The sequence below is a fragment of the Akebia trifoliata genome, unplaced genomic scaffold, assembly GCF_017979445.1.
Source record: "Akebia trifoliata isolate Shusen 1 unplaced genomic scaffold, ASM1797944v1 Contig00389, whole genome shotgun sequence".
Lineage (NCBI taxonomy): Eukaryota > Viridiplantae > Streptophyta > Magnoliopsida > Ranunculales > Lardizabalaceae > Akebia > Akebia trifoliata.
The window spans coordinates 37,466-43,527 of NW_028237006.1; the positions used below are offsets into that span (position 1 = coordinate 37,466).

General features: G+C 38.5%; 1 long non-coding RNA gene across 1 annotated transcript; it reads right to left on the reverse strand.

The window, feature by feature from the left end:
• Nucleotides 1-565: 565 nt before the first annotated feature.
• On the reverse strand, nucleotides 566-3,337 carry LOC147381500 (uncharacterized). Its single transcript, XR_015174509.1, has 2 exons — nucleotides 2,344-3,337; nucleotides 566-837 (listed from the first exon to the last, which is right to left on the reverse strand). It is a non-coding gene; the product is annotated as an uncharacterized LOC147381500 (long non-coding RNA).
• Between the last annotated feature and the right edge of the window lie 2,725 nt (nucleotides 3,338-6,062).

The window sequence follows — 6,062 nt, forward strand, 5'->3', positions numbered from 1 at the left end:
GGTCTGATTTAGAATCTACCTCGTCGCTATTACGTTTCGGCCTCTACCTTGTCTATTCCTCTCACTTGTGTTTATCCGTAACAAGGCACTTATCAGAATAAGGCCAAAACCACTCTTACGTGACTATGAATTCCTATCATAGCTTGGAACTTAGTAATGGACTCCATTTCCATTACTAACAGAACAAATCAAGAATCTTATCCTAGGCTTACTAAGCTCTATAGACTTCTAGACACGGAAGAACTCGTAATTCCAATACGAAACTACTGATGAGCTTGGATACCGAATTCCTAGTGACACTCTATGATTGTCGATCTAATATCTATGGTATCAATAAATTCTCTAAAACATAGCAGATCAGTATCCCATACGGATCTAATACTATGCTCTGATACCATCTGTGGCGCCCCGCTGAACGCTAACACAAATCCCCATGTCAGATTTCAAGGTACGGGGTGGCACCTCGAAATTTCGGCATGGTCTCCTCTGTTTATGTTAGCATTCCAAGGCGATTCAACTTGCACCTGATAAACGACATACAATCCTCCATATAACAAAAAAAATATAATACTAGCGGAAGCCTATATACGTCTAATAATGTCCGATAGATCAGAGTGCGGAAGAAGAAAAATTATATACAGGATTATACAAAATTCCTCACTCTAACATAATTCCTAACACTCAAGACAGAATCCATAAGACTACCTGGAGAAACTGACACCACTAGGGGGTATAGCCCTAATACTTACCAGGAGACGGACTCTGGTTGTCTATCTGACCAACCAGATGATCCTCGCTCTTGTTCTACACTTGTTTCGCCAAGCTTCAGATCTGAAACTAAAAAAATGGAGAAGGAAAGGGTGAGTAACAATGGTTACCCAGTAAGGAAGCAACAATTTCTGCCAATAACCTCTCCTAACATGAACGAATAAACATACTGAATCATTTTAAAATAAACAAAATTTTACAGAAGAAAACTACGATTAACTGGTACATATAACCAGGGATGAGCAACTAAACATTTTAAAACTCACATTATATCGATCAGCAGTACTCACTATAACATTCTCTTTTTATACAAATCTAATTGATCAAATGGAAACAATAAACATGCATTTCATTTTATATATCAAAATAAGCAACAGATACATAATACACGATGGTGGAGTATTGGAATTAGAGAGTTGGGATTCACGACTGGATCGCTCCTAGTCGGGACATGATGTTACAATTCCTTTCTGGCTTTTAGTTCCTGATTTTGTGGCCGGTCGCTGTCCTTACCACGTTTGGTTGACCATTTATCCGGCTCAGGCTGGCCGTTTGACGTGACCGTAAGCAATGGGTCTCTTTTCGATGTGTCAGAACGTTCGACTACTATAGATTGTTAGTGATCACTGACTAATCATCTTCGTCTATGCCTATCAGGCGTGCAAGTGATTCCCAAATATACAAACCATTCGTATACGACCACCTTTACATTACAAGTTCACTGGTAAAGATAGAGAGGAATAAACCCGGATTCCAATTGTGACTCCACTCTCATACGCGTCCCATACCATGTATGAGTTTGGTGGTCCCTACCGTACATCCCAGGATAGTACACCACTCCGGATGATATGATGCACTATCCCTTCAGGCATTCACAAACTCTTTAACAGCTCACAAAATAGCTACTTATATATATTATTTTCATTTGAAAACAAAAGAGAAATTAACAATACAAGGTTGAGAATAGATATCCAGTTTCCTACCATGCAAGTGTGGCCATCCGGCCTAAAATAAATAACATAACAGAGCGCCTCGCGCTAACAGAAAGTAAATAAACATGCAACCAGTAACATTATCCCTGGATATCCGTTCACCAACCTGCATACAACACAACAATGTAAAATGTAGACATCACCCCTCGGGTGTGACTCTGACATTTTACCGTTTCATACCCTTTTTCCCTTTTTTCGACTTTTACAGTTTTCAATCTCTTCATAAAATATCCATTTTCTGATATTCATCAACTCAGTATGAGTTCATTGAATATTAAATCACATTTTTCAATTATAGAATTTATTTCTATCAATAATATTGAAAAAAAAATACAAATTTCATATCAAAACGGGTCCGAGCAGTGCACAAGACCCAATTTATGGCAATAACCTGTTAAAATACCCTACCCACGTATAATTTATTAAAAATACAATTAAACATATCAAACATGCAATTTCAGGCGTGAATTTTGAAATAAACAAAGAATTCTATATTTCGGAAATACATCCAAAATTTTCCAATAAAATCCTAAATGCAATTTTCATAATCTATGATTACTAATAGAAATTGAGAGTTCCTTACAATCTCTAGGCGAAAGGATCAAAGCGTGTGCGCGAAAATCGAGGCGATCGGCGCGGAAATCGAGACGGACCGAACTTTGAAGCGGCTGATTTTCGAAACTGGCTTGGTGGTTTCGAAGATCTCGATGTACTCGTCTCTTCTCCCTTCTACGGCGAAAGACGGTTTGACTCCGAAATCGATGAAAATCGAGGTCGAAGTTACGAAAATCTCCGTATAAAAATACGGCTGATTTTTGACTATACGGGGTGAAAAAGACAAGAAAACGGAAGGAACTTGGTTGGGTTATGTAGAGAATGAGGCTGCGGACGTTTCTCCCTTCTGCTTCGGAAAGCGATTTGACCCCGAAACGGACGAAATCCAAGGTCAAAGTTTCGAAATTTCCGTATCCAAATACGGCTGATTTTTTACGATATCGGATGAAATAGAAAGTGAAATGAAGAAAGGTTGGGTGGGTTTTGTAGAGAACGTAGCTGCGGACATTTCTCCCTTCTGCGTCGATTGTCGACGGCGAGCCGTTTGTGAGAGATCTGAGGTGGAAGGTCGAAGAGAAAAGAAAAAAAAAAATCGTTTTATATGTCTCGGCCGTATGGACGCGTTGGGGAAGATGAGTTATATAAAAAAAAATTAAAAATATTATTTAAATAACATGTGGGACAAATTCGGTATTTTGTCAATTGTTTCGATCGTCGATAACTTATCATCCGGACTCCAAAACTGACAAATGAATACTCTGTTTCGCCTAATTTTTCATTCCGGATCTAATGGTATAGTCAATTTCTACAAATTATGTCTCCATCAAAAATTTACATTTTTGGCCTGACGTGACCCCTAAACTTGATGTCGTTTTCGTTTTTGACGATAATTCGACTTTCTGGTCTCCAAATTTGACAAATAAATAGTCCATGTTGAATAATTTTTCGTTATGAACCCAATGGTATGATCGAATTTTAAAAATTATTGCTCTAACTAAAAACCACTGTTTTAGCCTGGTCCGACCCGGTAATCGAGGATTTTGCAACTTTTATATTCGGACTCGCATTTGAGCGTGCTTACAGGCTAAACTATATTTTTCGATCATTTTGAATCTAATGGTGAGGTCAGATTCCATTAAAAATGATCAGAAACATCCTAAAATTTTATCCCTAAATCCCACTTTCAAGATTTTCTTAAAATTTCACTATTTATTTTTCCTCGAGATACGAATTAAAAATTCGGGGTGTTACAGTTGTCAAAATTGTCCTTTCAGATTTTCAACCTTGCGAGCTTGCCTTAATTTTTGCCTAAGTCGCCTTTTTCGGATTTTCAACTTAGTAGGCTTAGTCATTTTTTTATCTTTTTCTTCTCCTCTGAACTTCTAGAATTACTGTCTGATCATGCTTTGCTACCCTCCTTGACCTTTTCACACGGTACTTAGGAGGACTTTTATAGGTAGGCTTGGGACTAGGCATAAAATGAAAGGGATTTTGAGGCTCAAAAACCAAATGCCCCTTGTGTGGCATTTCATTTAAAAATTTTCTTGAATTTTCTTCCCCATTTTGGATGATATTTTTTTTTTCTTTTGAATTTTTTTCTTTTTAGATTTTTTTTGTCGGAGAATCTATTTTTTTATTTTGATGTGGTCATGCCTGAAGTAACTTCTCAGGTTGCCTACGTACTTTAGAATTTTGGGATCAGACCAAGACGTAGTTCGAATTTTCCCTCCCCTAGGTTAGGTGATCGAGTTGAGAAAGAAGAAGGCATAATTTTTCTCTTTTTGAACAGGCTGCAAAGGGGTTGAGAAAGGAAATGATGAAACTAGGTAGTAGGAAAAATTGATTCAGCCAAAAATGGCCTCCTTAAATGTAGTACCGTTTGATTTGGTCAAGGTTGGTTGGATCTGGTAACTCGATTCCATCATGATCTTGAAGCTTGACAGCTTTACTTGGTAATATTTTCTTGATGATGAACGGACCTCCCCAATTTGGTTTGAACTTCCCTCTAGGGTCAAAGATAGGAGTCCGATTCTCTTTGAGTACTAAATCTCCAACTTGTAACTGACGAGCCTTGATCTTTTTATCAAATGCATGGGCGACTCTTCTTTGATAAGCTTGCATGTAATACAAAGCTCTCAGTCGTTTTTCTTCGATCAAATTCAAGTCTTCATACCGCTGGCGAACCCAATCTGTTTCTGACAACTAACTTTCCAACAAGACCTTGAGAGATAGAATTTCCATTTCAACTGGTAAGACCGCTTCCATACCATACACTAAGGAGTAGGGAGTAGCTCCAGTAGAGGATCGAATTGAAGTTCGATATGCCAATAGTGCAAATGACAATTTTTTAGACCAATCTCGATGTGATTGATACATTTTTCTGATGATAGTCTTAAGATTTTTATTAGCTGCTTCGACTGCTCCATTAGTCTGAGGATGATAAGGAGATGATTTGTGGTGTGAGATTTTGAACTTTGAACACAAAGTAATAACCTCAGCTTTGAAATGTGACCTGTTATCAGAAATCAGTTCCGAAGGTACCCCGTACCGACTGATGATGTTCGTTTGGATAAACTTTGTAACTCGAGACGCAGTGAGGACAGCATGAGAGGCAGCTTCGACCCACTTAGTAAAATAATTGATTGCAACTAAAATGTATTCATGCCCGTTTGATGCTTTAGGCGATATTTTACCAATAATGTCAATTCCCCAAACTGAGAATGGCCATGATGACGTCAGACCAATTAATCGAGAAGGTGGCACATGTATGAGTTTTGCATGTATTTGGCATTTGTGGCAGGTCTTGACCATGTCATGACAATCTGTTTCCATCGTAGGCCAGTAGTACCCTTGTCTCATAATTTTCTTAACTAACATTTTCCCACTCATGTGAGGGCCGCATTCTCCTGAATGTAGTTCAACCATTATCTGTTCAGCTTGATCTTTATCGACGCACGACAAATGAATCCCATTATAAGACCTTTTGTATAAACTTCCTGCGCACAGGATGAATTGAGATGCTAATCTTAGTAAGGCTTGTCGTTCCTTTCTCAATGCATCTTCTGGGAATTCTTATTTTTTCAACACCTTTTCAATGTCTGTGTACCACGGCTTTCCATCAGGTAGTCGGGTAGCAATGTTGATCTAGTAACAATATGCAGGTTTATCTTTGACTTCGACAGTAATCGGCCTTAATTCCATGCTAGGGGGCAAATGGACAATTGAAGATAGAGTGGCTAACGAGTCAGCAAATCTATTATCTTCCCTTGACACGTGTTGGAACAGAATAACTTTAAACTTACTCACTAGATTTAACAAATACTCATGATAAGATTTTAACTTTTCGTCCCTAGTCTTCCATTCTTCCAATGACTGGTGTATGACCAAGGCTGAATCATCAAAAACTTTGATTTTTGTAATGCCTAGGTTCAAAACAGCTTCAAGTCCAGCGATACATGCCTCATATTCGGCTGTATTATTGGTGTTAGAGAAGACTAACTGAAAGTGCCCTCGATCCGCGGAGTGCGCAGATCTACTTTTGACCCTTGAGGTTTGGGAGTCGCCACCTAGTTATTACTGTCTAGGAACCAAACTGACTCTAAAACGGATAAAAAACTAATCTACTACAGAAAAACTGAATCCGGGGATCACATTACGGGGTTGGAAGGTGTTAGGCACCAACCCCGCCTGGCCAATGCCGGTTTCTACTTATCCCAAATAAGACTACATTGCTAACGGTAAAACCTA